At 32.5% G+C, this 17,206-nt stretch overlaps 1 long non-coding RNA gene and 1 pseudogene across 1 annotated transcript; both read right to left on the bottom strand.

Annotated features, from left to right (window-relative positions):
* Positions 1 to 4,849: 4,849 nt before the first annotated feature.
* On the bottom strand, positions 4,850 to 8,049 carry LOC25486468 (nuclear transcription factor Y subunit A-4-like; annotated as a pseudogene).
* Positions 8,050 to 15,920: 7,871 nt separating this feature from the next.
* Positions 15,921 to 16,626, bottom strand: LOC25486469 (uncharacterized). Its single transcript, XR_003009341.2, has 2 exons — positions 16,450 to 16,626; positions 15,921 to 16,371 (listed from the first exon to the last, which is right to left on the bottom strand). It is a non-coding gene; the product is annotated as an uncharacterized lncRNA (long non-coding RNA).
* Positions 16,627 to 17,206: the final 580 nt, after the last annotated feature.

Raw genomic sequence — 17,206 nt, forward strand, 5'->3', positions numbered from 1 at the left:
ATTGTTTGGATATTTTATGACGGAATGGAACTAATTTCCCATTCCATTGTTTGAAAAGTGGACGGAACGGGAAGTGTCATAACTTTTTTATTTCATTTTTACCCTTTAGTTTAAAATATCAATTTGTTGAATTGTCAGCTCAATTCAATCAATATATGGTTATTTTAGTATCAAATAACACCAGAATAAATGAGTACAAAATAAACATGAGTAACACCATAAATTCAATATATTTTTACGAAAATCTTTTTTTTTTAACGAGCAACTTCATTCAGGAGTTTCAAAGTCAATACATATTTATGCTATAAACAACAACAAATGATATAGTACTGGTTAGTTAGAATTGAAAATGTTGTGCTGCATAATAATGGTTCCTACATAATATACAATAGTTGTATTTTCATTTGGTAGCTTAAACTTCATAGGCTTAATTATAGTAAAATTAGATCAATTATTGAAAAGCTAGAAAACACTCAGGAAACAAGATGTAAGAGATTTATGATTGAATGGATATATTAATTAAAAGAAGTGGCAGTAGAAACGAGACTAGAAAGAGTAGTGTTATTTGAACATCTATTTGTTTGACAACTAAATAGACAACCTTGTTTTTACAAAGAAAAATATGTATTGGCACGAAAATCAAAGTAATAGAGAGATAAAATAAAAAATGTAATGTGGAATGAGAGAGAAAGTTGTACAAAATGGTTGTACAAGTATCATTTCTTTAAAAAAAAAAAAAATGATATTTGTACAACCATTTGTGTACAACTTTTGTACAACTTTCTCTCTCATACTCACATTATCTTTTTATTCTCTCTTCCTTTTTCTCTCTGCATTGTTTTTGACCAATGAAAAGATATCACAACAAGGTTGTCCCAAAAGTTATAGCAAAAAAGTTGTTCAAATTGTCATTGTTTTATTAATGTATTCCATTCCATCGGATACACCCCAAATTGGAGGGATGAAAATTTGGCTTAATGAGTGGTATTGGATAGAATGGATTCCATCACACTCCATTCCATTCAATTCCATTCATATTTCATAAAACCAAAAATGAAACATGGTTCCATTCCATTCCATCACTCTCCATCAATCCAAACATAGTCTTAGTTCTTAGCGATTCATATTGCTATGTAACATTGTCAAATATATATGAGTATTGCTGTTCCCACATGTTGTTTGGTTGTGCCACACGAGTAAAATACCAAAATACCCTTCGGCAGTTTGCTACCGAGGTTTTTAGGAAACCGGCGGCAGTTAACTGCCGAGGAAAACCTCGGTAGTTAACTGGCGAGGAAATTTGATTATGCAGACAGCAGGTTCTGCATAATTCTAAGTATTTCCAAGCCATTTTTTCGGCCAGTTTTTACCTGTAATTAAACCAAAGCATTTCCAAAGGTAATATAATTCATATGTATGATTGAAACTCGGACATAATGAAGATAAATACAATATCTTTTACAATTGTTCATAATTAAATTAAACCGACATTTGGTTAAAATTAAACAGACGTTTGAAATTCATCAAAACATTACAAAGTGTCCATAATTAAACTACTCATTACACATCATTAAATTAAATCCCTACTTACATTCAATGCAATTACATATGGAACGAACATACATATATAATATATTGTCTTCCACCATAAATGGAAGCATGAAGCGTGGCATATAATCAATAGGACGCATAATCGGGATAGCTTTAGGCTTTGGATACCGAGTAGGTGGTGGAAGTGGGGAAAGTGATGTTTTACCAAGACGAGCACCTTTTTTCCTTTTATATGATGATGTAGTTGGTGATGGTGACGGTTGGCTATCCGGATTTTGGGAATCAACAACCTCCCAAGAAGAAGGGATCCGACTAGTCGATGTAATTTTTCCTTTAGACCTCGCAATGTCGACTTTTTTCTTTGCTCCCTTGGTTGGTACTTTTCGTGGTGGTGGAGACATCAAGGTGGTTTCAGGAAATGCCAATTGCCGCAAACCCTCTTTGACCTCAAGCTTCATTTGGAAAGGGAGTTTCTTTAGACGCTCTACAATAGCCTTCAACTCAACCTCGACACAAAAAGCATCTTCATTACTTTGTTCACCCATAGATAACCGAAGCCAATGGTGGTATATCTCATCCAATAAAATTGGCTTCTCTTGAAGGAGTTTTGTAGCAATTTCACATGCACATGGTAGTCCATAAGATGTCCTTTGAACACAACCACAAATGTCATTGTCCATGCACAATGTTTCCCTACAACGTTTTTCTTCCAAAGCAATGTTGTCCAAAACATTTCTAGACACATGACCACCTAACCCCGAGTACAAAGTGACATCTTTGAATCTATGTTCCAACACGCAAACATTTTGACCAAAGGATGTTTGTATAGCGGTCAACTGGAGCAACAACATGTGATGTATTTTCTCCCAACAAGTACCCAAATCACCCACACTATTGTCCAAGTATTTCTTCAACAAAGCATGGGCCGATTCGACCCTGTTTGTGGTCCTGCAACCAAGATGCAACACATGGTCTGTCCATGCCCTCACAATTTTGTCCTTCACTTCATCCAAGGTGGTCATGGCATAATCTACAAAAATTGGGAAATCACTACATGAATCTTTGAACTCCACTAATGCATTTGCATATAATTGTTGATTGGGAGATTCAACCATAGCTTTCCATGCGTTCATTATCTTCTTCACCACATCCCGATTGCTCACCTCTTTCCCATCCTTTTTAAAGCCCAAAGGATATTTACAATTCAAGACACACCTTTGTTTAACATTAGCTTGCACATGAAAAAAACAATTCAATGCATAACTTTTCGGAAAAACATGTGCAACCGCTTTCATCAAAGACATATCCCTATCGGTAACAATCACCTTAGGCATATTCATCTTTGACGAAAGAAGTTTACGCAACATTGTTAAAACCCAAACAAAGTTTTCTTCTTTCTCATGTGTCATAAATCCAAACCCAACCGAATATGTCAAATCGGTTGAAGTCACCCCAACTACCTCAAACATTGGCATCCTATACATGTTGCTCTTGTACGTGGAGTCCATAACCAAAACCGTTGGAAAATTGTTAAACAATTTAATGGATGTTGGATGAGCCCAAAAAATATCTTCAATAGTATTACTTTCAAGTTGTGTTCTTGAGTAATAAGTATAGTTGTGCTCCTCCAACTTCGAGATTAGAAATTGCAACGGCTTCTTGTCACCCCTATTTTCCTTCCATATTTGTTGACGTTCATTGTACACTTGCTTCACATTTGTCATGCAATGTGGTCTCTGGTTCTTCAAGTGTATCAAAATATTTCTTGGAAGCATCTTGCTCTTGGTCAAGTCACGTACGATCTTCTTGTCGTCCTCCTTTAATCTACCGGCAAGAATGTGTCCTTCTAAAGCCGGCTCCATGGGATGGTTGTGAACTCCATTAAGAATGTTCAATCCCCATTCCTTTGTTTGCTTACTTTGATATCCACTAATCATGAATAAGCAACCGTATTTTCTTGAGCCCGTGTTCGCATGCTTCGGTTTTTTTTCGGAACTATGTGACTTCCACTCCTTTCACACACTAGCCGGAACATTGGATTGATCAAGCTTGATCTTTGTGTGACAATGGTAAATCCCGCCTTATTTGCTTGTCGGCGCACCCACTCAAGCAATTCATCTCTATTTTTCGACTTAACGTCGTCTGAAAAAAACTTAGCCGTGTCGACCTCGTGGGGTTGAAGTGGGAGTACACTGGAGCCGCCAACATACTTTGAAGCTTCATCTATGTTTGTTTTCGCTTCAAAATTAGGCGGTTTGACATCTCCGGAATTTTCGACAAAATTTTCTTTTGTCTCTCCCGGAACATCTTTCGCATTCTTTACCATTACTATAATTAAACAACACATAAATATGAATTAACAACTAAGTAATGCATAAACATCAATGCCATAATAAATCAAAACAAAAAAAACAAAAAAAAACAAAAGAAAAAATTTTTTGAAAATTTGGCAGTGGCTGCCATTTTTTCGTGGTGAAAATTTTCACCAAGAGTTCCTCGGTACCTAGCTACCGAGGTTTTCCTCGGCACTAAACAACCGAAGTTTTCCTCGGCAGTTAACTGCCGAGGATTCCCATGACAGGGTTCTACGTAACTGACGTAGATACCCCTAAAACACCCAAAAAATGACTCAAATAAAACGCACAATACCTGTTTTTTTACGTCAATAGTGTGTTGATACCTCCTATGCTTGATGCTTGAATGATTTTGGATCAAAAATTGATTATAGAAAAAATGGATTTTGGGATTGAAATGAGGTTGGAAATGAAGGTGATGAAAAATAGTGTGCAGGGGGAGCAGGTAGCTGTTTCATCGGATGAAACATTTTCCTCGGCAGTTAACTACCGAGGAATTCCTCGGTAGTTAACTGCCGCCGGTTTCCTAAAAACCTCGGCAGTTAACTGCCGAGAGGGTATTTGCGTAAATTACTGGTATGGCACAGCCATACTATATGTGGGAACAGCAAAACTCAATATCTATATATTGCTATGTAACATGCGCTAATTTTGATTAATATTTATATTAATTTCTTTTATGAATTTGTATGCAGATATGATTGCATACACTGCCATCAAAAAAATCATTGCATACACTGCATTGATTCCATCGTATGGCATTGCATGTGGATAGATATATGTAAGATTAAAAGCAACAAAAAAAAAAACAAATATTATTTAAATGAAATTAACAATCTTCTTATTTATTTAGCTTTATGCTTTTTGAATCTCTTTTCCACCATTTTTGTGCCTCAAGTATTTTTGTAAAGAAAGATAGATGCACATATCAACGTATCAGAAACTTATCGTATCAAATACTGTACTGTATACATGTATCCAATACTCATATTGTGTCTTGGCACCATCACCTACTACTTTAAACCAAGCTCAAACCAAAGCAAATTATATATTGATCACAAACCAAAAAAAGTTTCATGCAGAAACTATTCCAATCCAGTCCAAAAGACAAGTGTAAGCAATACCAATTTTAAAATACTTGTGAAAGTAATAAAAAGGTTCCAAGTGCTAATGCACACACTTTGAAGTTTCTCTCAAAAAGAGTAATTCACAAGAACACATGAAAAGCACAAAATAAGTGACCAATTACCATGAAAACACCGAAACCGAAGTGATTAAGCCAAGGATGATTTGCCTGTTCGGTGAAACTATCACCGGACAACAGAAGCACGTTGTTTTGTTCCGCCAAATGTGAGTCCTCCACTGCATTGTGGTGCTCCTCCCCCCATGTTTGGAGAGTTTCCGAGAAACATGTGCTCTGGCTGCCTAAAACTGAAACTGTTGCCGGAAAAACATGTCCGATCGGAACAACTTGTGATGGAAGATATGTTATCTCTGGTTTTTGAGGAATGATGACTTTCCATCTCTGAAGTATCTTCCTTTTGATAATTGTTGCCAGGGCCAGAATGTGAACCAGTGACAAATTCTGCATTAGACTCTGAAAGCTGCTTGGTGCTTAGAAATCGGCCACCAGATCCTCTAACTCTATTCAAAGCATGTTTGTGGCGAGATTCGTGAAGATATGGCTGCATCAAATCAAACGGAGTAAACAATTAAAAAAATAAAACGGTGCAACACATTATAAAAAGTTGAATAAAATCAGAAACTTTGCTACTAGTTTATATGCTATCAGGTCCTGAATAAAAAAAGTAGAGTTCAAAGCATGGAACATACTTTACGATTTTTGATGAGTTTGTTCTGTGCCTCAAGTTTAGCTCGTGACTGTCGCCTTCTCAGTATACCATGGTATTGTTTTGCATTGACATAAATGGGCCCATCTTGTGCAAGATCAAGTGGTAATGCAACTCTGGTGGATGCTAATCCCATCATTTGAGGCAACATTTGGGGTTGATTCTAAAACATTAAAAAACAAACATTTCATTTCGACAAAACCAAGCATCAAAAAGTGCTAATAGCGCATTCATGAAGAGATATATATTACTAGACAAAACACTTACAACAGCATGCGGTGCGTAAGCAACTAACGAACCAGCGAAAATTGGATCACTATAAGGATAATGAGCATGAGTCTGAGCCTGAAAACGGACGACAATAACTGCTTGGTTACTAAAAATGGAAGCGAACAAATCCAAATACAGAAGTTTTACATACCATTGACTGATTATGATCAACTTGTGAGCAATTGAACTCGGTATCAGGATGATTCAAAGAGAGAAAAGGCTTCATGTAACCTTCAACAACACAGCCATTACTTAAAATTTAGATCTTGACCTGAGAGAATGATTCTGTATAAGATAGATTTGAAGGCAGGAATATCACAAACATAAAAGAAAGTTATGTAAAAGCATAAGAGGAACACGAAAGGACATATTTACAAGACTAAGAAACTACAACACAAAATATTTGTTTCTAAAGGATGTGAAGGGAGGTAATATAACAAAAGCTTTTTCGCGTGTAGGTGCCATAAAACACCAAATTATCAACATATCTATACTGAAAGAGTAAAGGTATCCTTAATCGGGTTTTTTCAGTATACTAACAAGGATCGAAAATGAAGCTAATGACACAGCTCGACCCACCAGCATACTTGAGAAACAGTGATAGGAGAGTCAGCAAGCAACATATTCGATGTAGAATCAATCGACAAAAACCAAACAATAAAACTTTTTAAACATGAAAATCGTAACAATGAGAATTAGCTTAGCTGCTCTCATGTCAAAAGATAATATTCTACTTTCTTCGCTACAATTTCTTAGAAAACATAAATTAGGCCATGGAGACTAAAACAACCATGTAGAACAATACTCGTTTCGGACATACATAGAATGAAACGTTGTCAAAAATCATATAACACAAATCAATAAGACAAACCCCTTAAACTATAGATATCAATATTACATTCAAAAATCCTATAGTGCTAAATTAAAAAAAAAAAATTAAAAAAATTACAGAATGCATCCATCTCCTCAACATTGTAATAGGAAAACAAACCATGCATGCTTGGCTAATTTTGAGTTAGCTTAATTCAGTTTGCAATCCTTTCAAATTTAGTTGGCTAAATTTTTTACTCCATAACAATATTCATATTAATCCATTCAAATTGCACATGCATTCTTGTCCTTATAGTGATTTTTCATCAAATTATTTGTTAAATTATGAAATGTCACATTAAAATAATACTATCCTACAATTCTCAAAATCTTACAAAGGGATCACAAAAAACTAAGGCACCAACCATATAAAATGGATCATCAAACTCAAATCTCTGCCTTGAAACTTGAGTTCAATATTCTGTTTAGATCTTTGAAAAACCAAGTAGTAAAATATTGAAACTTTAAGTTTATTAATGACATCAAAGCCCCCAAATTTAGATTATTTATGATTATCCTTTCACTTCTCATTGATCTTAACGAAACTAAATAAATTAATTTTGCTCTTTTGCTTATAAAAACTACAAATAAAAACATTATTATAAAAACAAACACATGCCAAAAAACAAACACAAAAGAACTGGTTCATTCATACAAGAATTGGTTAACAGAAACAGTTTTACCTCAAAAAACAAAACAGACAAAAAAACAACCTTTTCAAATCTGAAGTCAAGTTAGTGTGATCTCAACTAACAACCACAAACTCCACATGCAAATAAAAAACACCAAAATTTAACCTTAAATCATGCTAAAAGGAAAAAAACAATTATAAATGAAAAATAAAATATAAAAAGCATAATAAAAAAAAAACAAAAAAGGAAAAAAGGTAAAGAGGATAGGAGAGAGAGTACCTTTGGGATCTGGCAAGAAGGATATGTATGAAGAAGAAAGACAAGTAAACTAGTTAGAAGTGTTGTACTTGTTGGGTTGAAATTGGGCATGTTTCCTCTATTGAAACCCAAACCAACCCACTTATATAAATGTTGTATTCTCAATGAAGCTATTTTTTTCACACTCTAGAATCATCTTTTTTTTTTTGGTGAGACAAAAAGAAACAGGTGTTACAATAAATACAGAGAGTAACAACCAGCACCAAACTCTACTACTCTACCATCAATATTATTCATTCACAAGTCATAAAAAAACTAGTTTTTTTTTTTTTTTTTGGTTTAGAGTAATATTGTGAGTGGGCCATGGACACAGTTCCCTAAACTTTGGGTCTTCGTTTTCATCACTCAGCTTAGCTTAGCTCACAGCCGCCCCCTCACTGTTTATGTCTCTCCCACGCGCATATCTTACACGCGCCATGCAAATCTTGTTTTTATTTTTATGAAAAATGTTATGGACATCTTCTTTGTAACATTCTCTTTTTAAGGTAGGAATTTGTCTCAAAATATCCTGTGAACATAGTTCAGTTGGTAGGACAATGTATTATTATATGTAAAGGTTGGGGTTCAAACCCCATACACCCCACTTATTCATTTTATAAAGTGAAATTTGGCCGCTAGGCTACATGACCAAAAAAATAAATTATTTGTCTCAAAACTCATGTATTCAGACGTAAAATGGTTCTTTTCAATGTGAAATTTATATTCTTTTAAGTTTATTAACATGTATCTTTAATACAAGAGTAAGAATGTTTCAATTATTTGATCTCAAATATAAACAAAAATTGATCAAAGAAAGTTGATATATTTGGTACAAATTTTGGACCAAATACGTTAATTTTTTTTGACCAACTTTTTTTTTTACATTTGAGATTGAAATAGTAAGTTGTCAGTCGAGAACGACAAGCAATCAAAAGTAGGATAAGCCAAATTCTTTTTAAGTTGAATCTACAATAGTTGAATCCAATATATTTAAATAAGAGATAAGAAGATTTTTCTGAAGTCCACTAAGCTTCACACAGGTTGCGGTAGTGTCGGAAGAAGTCAAAGACATGTGAAACTTAACAACTCAATATTATACTCGTGTTCAGGTTTATAACACCTATAATCGAAGTATCTATCTTCATATAAGGCATGTTTGAAGGCAGGATTGTGCACATGGATAAGGTAAACGAAAAACCAATACATCAAAAGTTTAAAATGTGCTTTTTTTCAACTTAAAATTTCTTCTTTAGCCTTTTTAACCAGTGCTTCAGAGACATTGATTAACATTTTTCATTTTAGAAATAATGAATAAAGGTATTCTTCGCAATTACTATCACACTTGGTTTGTTCCAAGAAATCATGTATGACCTCTCAGACAATCTATGATGAATGATACAATATCACATGAACACATTCACTCATCACATTCTCTTGATATTTTCCCCCAATAAATAGACCCTTGATTCCACGCAAGGCAAAACTTAAGAAGAACATGGCTCATTTGGTGCACTCAAGCTCTCATATCCTTTCTCATCTCCATAAGATCCCTTATGCGACATGCAAAAGTACAAAAGGGTTGCATGATATATGCCGACAATCAAAGTAATCACCTTGAGTCACAAAGGAATTACCCCTCAGAGAATGAACTTGAGCTTCCAATTCCATCTTGGATACAACGTATGATTAAATCTTCAACAAAGGATCACAACAAGATTAATAAGAATATACTAATATAGAAGAAAACTACAATTTTTAGGAATAATAATATATACTCTTAAATAGGGAAAGATTGAAAATGGTTGAATAAACTCTAAGTGAAGGATTAGAGTTCATGAGACTTGTTCCATCCCTCATGGGTGACAAAACCTTATATAAAAGTGGTAAGGTTTTAGACTCAAAGAACAATGTTAAAAACGTAATGTACAGAGAGAAGGATAAACCTTAGCAATGAAGAATAAGAAGTCAAATAGATATTGTGATGAGTGTTTTTGACCATTTGAGAGTTGTTCATGATCAAGGGTTTGATAAATACCAATAATGGTTCATTTGAGAAGTAAAAATGATAGTACTGTGGTTTTCATTAGAGTAAATTTAATGTTGCATCTTGTTTGCTACAAAATAACGATAGCTTCATCTTGTTTTATAAAAAATTTCAATTTTGCAGGCTACATGTGGCATTAAAGAATAAATGTAAACTTTATAACAACGTAATATAAGGGATTAACTATAAATAAAGGAACTTCTATGGTACACTTACAATTTTGAGTGTACCGGTACTCTTGTTTCACAAAATTTAAAATTAACGATCACTTTAATGAAATAAAAAGGTATTTGTTAATATTTATATTTTAGAAAACATCATTTCGTAAGAAAAACCATCATTTCATTGTTTATAAGGATCATATTAAAAAATTTACATTTTGTCATAAAAAATAATCAATATTCATTGTTATGAGTAGTAAAAATTCTTAAAAATTAAATTTTATTTCGTCGAAGCTTTTGGTAAATAAAATTTAATTATCTTAGTTGTCAATGATAGAAAATAATTATTTTTCTTCAAAAAAACAACTCATTTATTATTAATTTTACGATTTGGTGTACCGATACACCTAAATTTATTGGATGTATCATAGAACTTGCCTAAATAAATTGTTCATTATAGTAATACACTAAGAGGTTACATGTTCATGATGATATTTCACCTATAAAAAGAGTATGGCGTCGAAGAAGTAATTTTATTGCTTTGTATCAACTTGATACAAAGGAATAACGGCTCTTCAACTAAATAACCGGTTTAGTTAATAAAGCTAAAATGATTCGGTTAATTTTGTTATTAAAACAAACAACATAAAGGCTATGTATAAAATATACATCAAAAATTATTTTACAGCTTACACCCTCCATTCACTATTATAAATAAAAATCTATTTTTTAGATTCATTTGATAAATGATGTATGCACAAACCATTATAACATGAATGCCGACAACGCCACCACACCAACAAACATGATTGACCTTGAGATTTTTGGTGCCCGCAAGAATTAAATGAATGGCTCCCTTTATTGTTGAACTTGAAAGTTACCCAATGATTCAAATAACAACTCTCGACAATCATTCCTTTTTTTCTTCAAGTGATTATGCTGAGGAATGAACAATGTGCCTCTGTTGTAGGTTCTTTAACTTCTTCAAAGAGTATTACGTACAAATTTTTGGATTTTTGTGAACTACTAAAAACGAAGGTAAATAAAAGGCGGATTGATTGTATGACACCACCAATATATTATAAACTTGTGGGTTCTTTAACTTCTTCAAAGAGTATCAAGGACAAATTTTTGGGATTTTGTAAACTACTAAAAATATAGGTAAATAAAAGACAAAATGATGGAGGATAAATTGCGAGTAAAAATGATGATTTGATGGATTGTATGACACCACCAATATATTGTGAAGTTTAAAATAAAAATTTAAAATTTTATTATAGAGTTACTTTTCCATCATTCTCATGTATTAAATATGACTCATGGAGTCATGCATATCAATAATTAAAAACACAACCGACTAATTACATACATAACACCACCTATACATTTTTAAAAGCATTCAATCTCCTTAATGCTTAATATATTAAATGACTCTTGGAGTCATCTATGTCATGTGATAACTAGTATTATATATTTTTGAAATAAAAACTAATTTAAATTCTAACCCTTAACACATTTATGTATAATATATCAATTAACTATCAATTAACTAAATTCTTTTAACAATTAAATGTGTTTTTCGTCCTTATAAAATTATGAACTTTTGGTTTTTGTCCCCATAAAAAGTAGTGATCCTCTGTCATTCCTAAAAAAGTCTCTCACACGTTGTTTTAGTCTTTGATAAAGCCAAAATTGTTTAAACATCCGTAAACTTTTAAATTTTGAATGCTTTTTGCAGGCATGTTTAAAAAAATTATAGTTTTTTTAACATGTTAATTTTGAGTGGGTAACAAAGGATAGGAGTTTATGGAGGTGTCAAATATGTTGGGATCTCCATGTTTCATCTTGATGTTTAACCACACTCTTAGTGTGTACATAATATATATCATTTGATGAATCCAATACTGGCACATGAAAAGTATGCATAAATCACTCAACTTCTTCTTGCTAATCTTCATCACGAGCAACCTGTTTATCTGAAATGAAATAAAGGGATTGGGGTGAGACAGGATGTCTCAGTGAGTTCCACCTATCCTAGGCTGCAGGCAATCTCGGCAACTTATAATCGCCTGTACATGAACCTAATTTAGGTTTTACTATTCTGTTCTGCATATTTTAGCGATCGGGGGAAATCTAGGATCTCTAACTGTATACTATTGATGACTGTGCATCAACACTAGTTTTTAGCTATGTTTATGTCGTTTTTATCACATTTAGAGAGACAACTGCTTGTAAATCATGGTGACATCAAACCAAAATAGGAACAAGAGCTCAAAGAGAAGAAACTGAGAAAAAGATGAAAAATTCCTAAAAGTAAAGAATCGTGCCACGTTTGTAGTATATCGTGGCACAATATGAGAACATGGGACAAAGGATTCAACACTGGAAATTTCGTAGCACAAAGCAATATGCAACGTGCCACGATGCTAGGTTTTGTCTGCTGCCACATAGGATTAATGAAGCCATCTTGCCACGATTGGATCGTAACGTGGCACAATGGTGGGCTTTCTAAAACCCTAAAATTCTTTCTATATAAAGCCAGCTGCGGCCAAAGATTAGGGTACCGATTTTGATTGCGATTTTGAGCATAGAAGACACCTGGAGACCGAAGAACTAGCCCTGAATCTCATACAAACTCATAGTTGGTCCGGATTTATGTATGTTCACTCTTATTTATGCTTATAATTGTTAGCTATGAGTAGCTAAACTCTTAGTTTGATTGAGCCATGATGAACCTATTGTAATATATAAATCAGTAGTTGATACTCTCTTTATTATTAATGTTATTCAGTCTTTATTTATAATTACTTGTGTTCATTGCTTTTTATATAGTTGCTTTGTATGACTATTAACCCTAGCTTCTTGCAATTACATGAATTGATATTAGGAATTGAATGACTATTAACCCTAACTTTTAATCCTGAAATAGTAATCCTGTTTGATTCAACATAGGAACCTAGAGATAGAAAATTGAGGATTATGACACATGAATTAACGTTCTTTTATCGCTTCCGCGGATCGGTTTAAGAGATTAAAAGGTTATAACTTAGGAAAGGGTTTGAGTCAAGAGATTGATCAAAACTACTTAGTTAATTTATCTTAAAGATTGAATAGTAATTAGGAATAAAGGGAGGTAAACTACTCATATAAACCAATAGCGGATTCATCGGCTTAATCATTCATCTCCAATCATCTTTCGAACAACTTTTACTTACTTTTGTTACACTCAAATCTACTGCCCAGGGCAACCAAAATAACTTTTATATATCCTAAACTAATAACATATTTGTTATAATTGGAATTAATACAGTCTTTGTGGAACGATATTTATTACTAATTCGATAGTTATTGGTACACCTGCCAATTATCTATCAACTATCATAAGTATTGTCATAATCATAATCATATTCATATACCTTAGTAATCACTAAACTTTCGACCCGTGCGACGCACAGGTCCTGCTGGCTTAGAAATACACCGATAAATTATACCTTAGTAAAAAATTGATGTCAAATAAGTCATATGATAAATATGTATTAACATTAATATATTATGATAATATTCTTAACATGTTTACTTGTGAGTTATAAGTTTCACATTGTTTAAAAAATTGGACATTGAACACTATAAATGAGAGGGCCCATAATTTCATTACCTTAAGATTTTGGGTTAAAGTTTAATATCTCTCACTTGCATGGTGCCTCGTGACCCCAAGACATTCATATTTTTGGAAAACCACACAAACATAAATTGTTATCATGAATTACGAAATATTATTCTATAGACCACATTTGGCGTTACGTTACTATATTTAGCCTCTTTATCGGCTATCAAACTGATCAATTGGTTATAAATATCCAGAGTGAGTGAGACAGTATTAGTACACTTACAAATTCATGTAACAAAACTAAAAAACAAATAATACACAACTGCAAAATAAGTCCACCTTAGACTTCATAATAGACTAATGCAAATTAGTTTTAACAAATGAAGTGACTAAATTAGTTTTAACTGAGAATTATGTTCTACCCAAGTTTTGATTAGGCTTCCTTGAAAAATTGAGCAACAAACATATGAAACGTAAAGAAAAAATGACAAAGAAAGTTCTACTTAGTCTATAGATCTTATCTACCATAACTTCAAGTCTTACATTGAAACAAACCAAGCAATAACATTAACACTTTAAATAGAAAATGTATTTGAGAAATATTTGAAAATGAAGATTCTCCACAAAGAAATATACTAGTATTTTATCATTATCAATATCCATTAGCATTCTTTATACATGGTTTCGTCAATTTTCAAATAATACCAATTTCCTATCTTCAGAAAAACATCCTTTAGTAATGTAGCGAAGATATGATAAGGCTATAAACTTTTGAGAAAAAAGTTTCATAGCTGTCTGATTCATTTATGATATGTTAGTAGAAATGATGAATTAAATGGCTCTAATATACGTTTAATAATTTAATATACTAATATAATCAAAATAAAATCATTGTGTATTAAATGGATCTACTTCCGCCTTCTTTTTTTAACATAAAGTTAATGGTCTATAAAACAAAAATGGAATAAAGAAACTTGTATATGATAAGGAAGATTTTAGAATTGCTCGAACAAAGAAGCTCACCAAGGACCATTTTGTATGCAAATCGAGTAAACTTGCAATTAAATACCAAAATTTCAATTATACAAATATAATTATACACTGAATCATGCAAATAAACTTATCAATCACAAAAAATTCCTAGACGTAGCAGTTTAACAAATGTAAGCAACTGAAGAAAAAATTTCCGCATGAAAGTTCTATTCAATATCTTCAAAGTGCAAAGTAAAAGAAATAGACGACCTACAAACTTGAAATAGAACACAACACAAGATATCTTCTTTCAAACTCAATTGGTATCATTCAAAAAGGAGTTTCTTAGCTCATGATATAAAGGTTCTATTGTGACTGATGCAGAGTAATTTGTAAAACATAACAATCCACTTCATAATATCACAAAATAATGTTAAAGTAATATAAAATTACACAACTTTTGAGTATCATAAAACTATAAGCTAACTTTCCAATGCAACTGGCTTCGCTCATATATGAGTTATATAGCTCAAGTTATAAGAATTTTATTCCGGCTATGTCAATTATCTCTGGTCTTGCATTTTATCTTTTTGATTCGATTCAAATATTCTTGATTCGTATCAATCTTCATTTGGAAACTTTTGAATCATACCAAGTATTCTTGATTCGTATCAATCTTCATAGCTTTAGTTTTTTCTTGCCTGAATGAAATGTATCAAACATTCTTGATTCGTATCAATCTTCATCTGAATTTTTTTGAATCGTATCAAACATTCTTGATTCGTATCAAATTTTGACAGCTTCAGATTTTCCATTTTCACATTACTGAATCGAATTAGACTTTTACTGGATAGAATCACAACGTTGTTTTTGTCTAAAATCTTGCACATATCACTCCTTCCTATATATAGCAATACCCATACTCCTATCAAACTATTGAGTCAATTGCAACTATCTCTCTTGAGTCAAGAATATTTCCACTAGTTCTTTAGGTTAAATACTTATTCTAAGAATCTCTGTGATCTTTGAGTCATAAATGGCTAGAGTGCTATAAAGATTGTATATCAATTTCATTCAAGAAATAAAATATGAATAAGTAAACTACTAATAGGAAATTGGAAAGAAATAGAATAGAGGATGTCAATTCTAGATTGAATGGATATCTTGTTAAGAATGATTGAACGGTTATTTGGAGGAGAAAATTGTTGAATAGAAAAAGATTATAGGAATTATTAATATATATTTTTATTGTGAAAAAATCTTTTTGTGAATTGGAGGAAAGTGGGATGCATAAGTGGATGCCACTTGTATAATGTTGTAATAAGAATAACCTTACTTTAATATATATAGTAGATAGTAGATAAGTAACGCACGTAACGATTATGTATTATATACACATTTACATGGGCTAATGATTTTCTTATTAAAAATGGTAGGTGGTTTTCATTGTTATGGAGTGCAGCCAGAGCCCCTAATTGCTCTTACCTAGTATCGTCCCTCCCATCCTTTACAAAAAGTAAAGTAACTTAACCAACCTTTGTTTTCATTTTCAGCGTCTCTTTCACTTTTTTGGTCTCTTTCAATTCCTTCATTTTTTTCACCTCCATTGTGTTCATATTCTTCTCGTGCCCGTTCTCCTTTTCCACCTTCTATATCCTTTTTCCATTCTTTACCCCATCCCCAAATGTACCCATGTGGTCCACAAAAAATGCCATAAAACCAATCTATCTCAATTCTTGTTTTGGATTCTTCTATTACACCAACTGCAAGTCAACAAAGAGTTTTTTTTATTGAGTACAATAAAATAAGAAAGCAATTGCGCATACAAATTATAGATATACTTTGATTCTCGTCTTTGAATGGTTCAATTGCGACAACATTTATAAGAACTAGTGCACAAAGAAATAATAGGACAATAAAAGGTTTGATATTCATCCTTGATAAACTAAAAGTATTACGATGAAATATGAATACAATCAACAACTATTTATAACAACCATCTAAATATATATAGAAAATAAGAATAGAAAGAACTTGATTAGATAATATATATTGTACAATAAAAAATATAATATATTTATAAGTTAGCTCGTTGTGAGGTTAATAGGTTACCAATATCTATTGAGCTAATCAAAGGTTAAATTTGGACACATTTATCAAACGAGGTAAGAAGAATTTTAGCACAACTAACTAGTGATTAAGATGGTCGATAATTTATTTAATCTGAAATATAGCTATAGCTATTTGTATAAGCATAAATATGAAAATATGGGGGCGTACCTAACGCGTAAGTAAGATTGGGTACTAGCAAGTAGAAAATGGTTAAAAGTAAGGTGATAAAAATGTGATGTTATCGTACCTGTGGGAGAGGTCCCCTATTTATAGTAGTTGTTCTAGTGTAAGGCTTCTTATTGTTTTTTATCTTCTCACCTTAATTTTAGAATAGTTAGTCACAAGGTGAATTTAAACTATTAGAGTAACACAACCGCGATAGGCAAGGATGCCTATCTGGTTTAAGTGAGTCCTTTATAACTAGGAATGACTCAATTACATTTTGTGTAACTAAACAAAAGATAAGTGGTGGCGCCTATCTGGTTC

The sequence above is a fragment of the Medicago truncatula genome, chromosome 2, assembly GCF_003473485.1.
Source record: "Medicago truncatula cultivar Jemalong A17 chromosome 2, MtrunA17r5.0-ANR, whole genome shotgun sequence".
NCBI lineage: Eukaryota > Viridiplantae > Streptophyta > Magnoliopsida > Fabales > Fabaceae > Medicago > Medicago truncatula.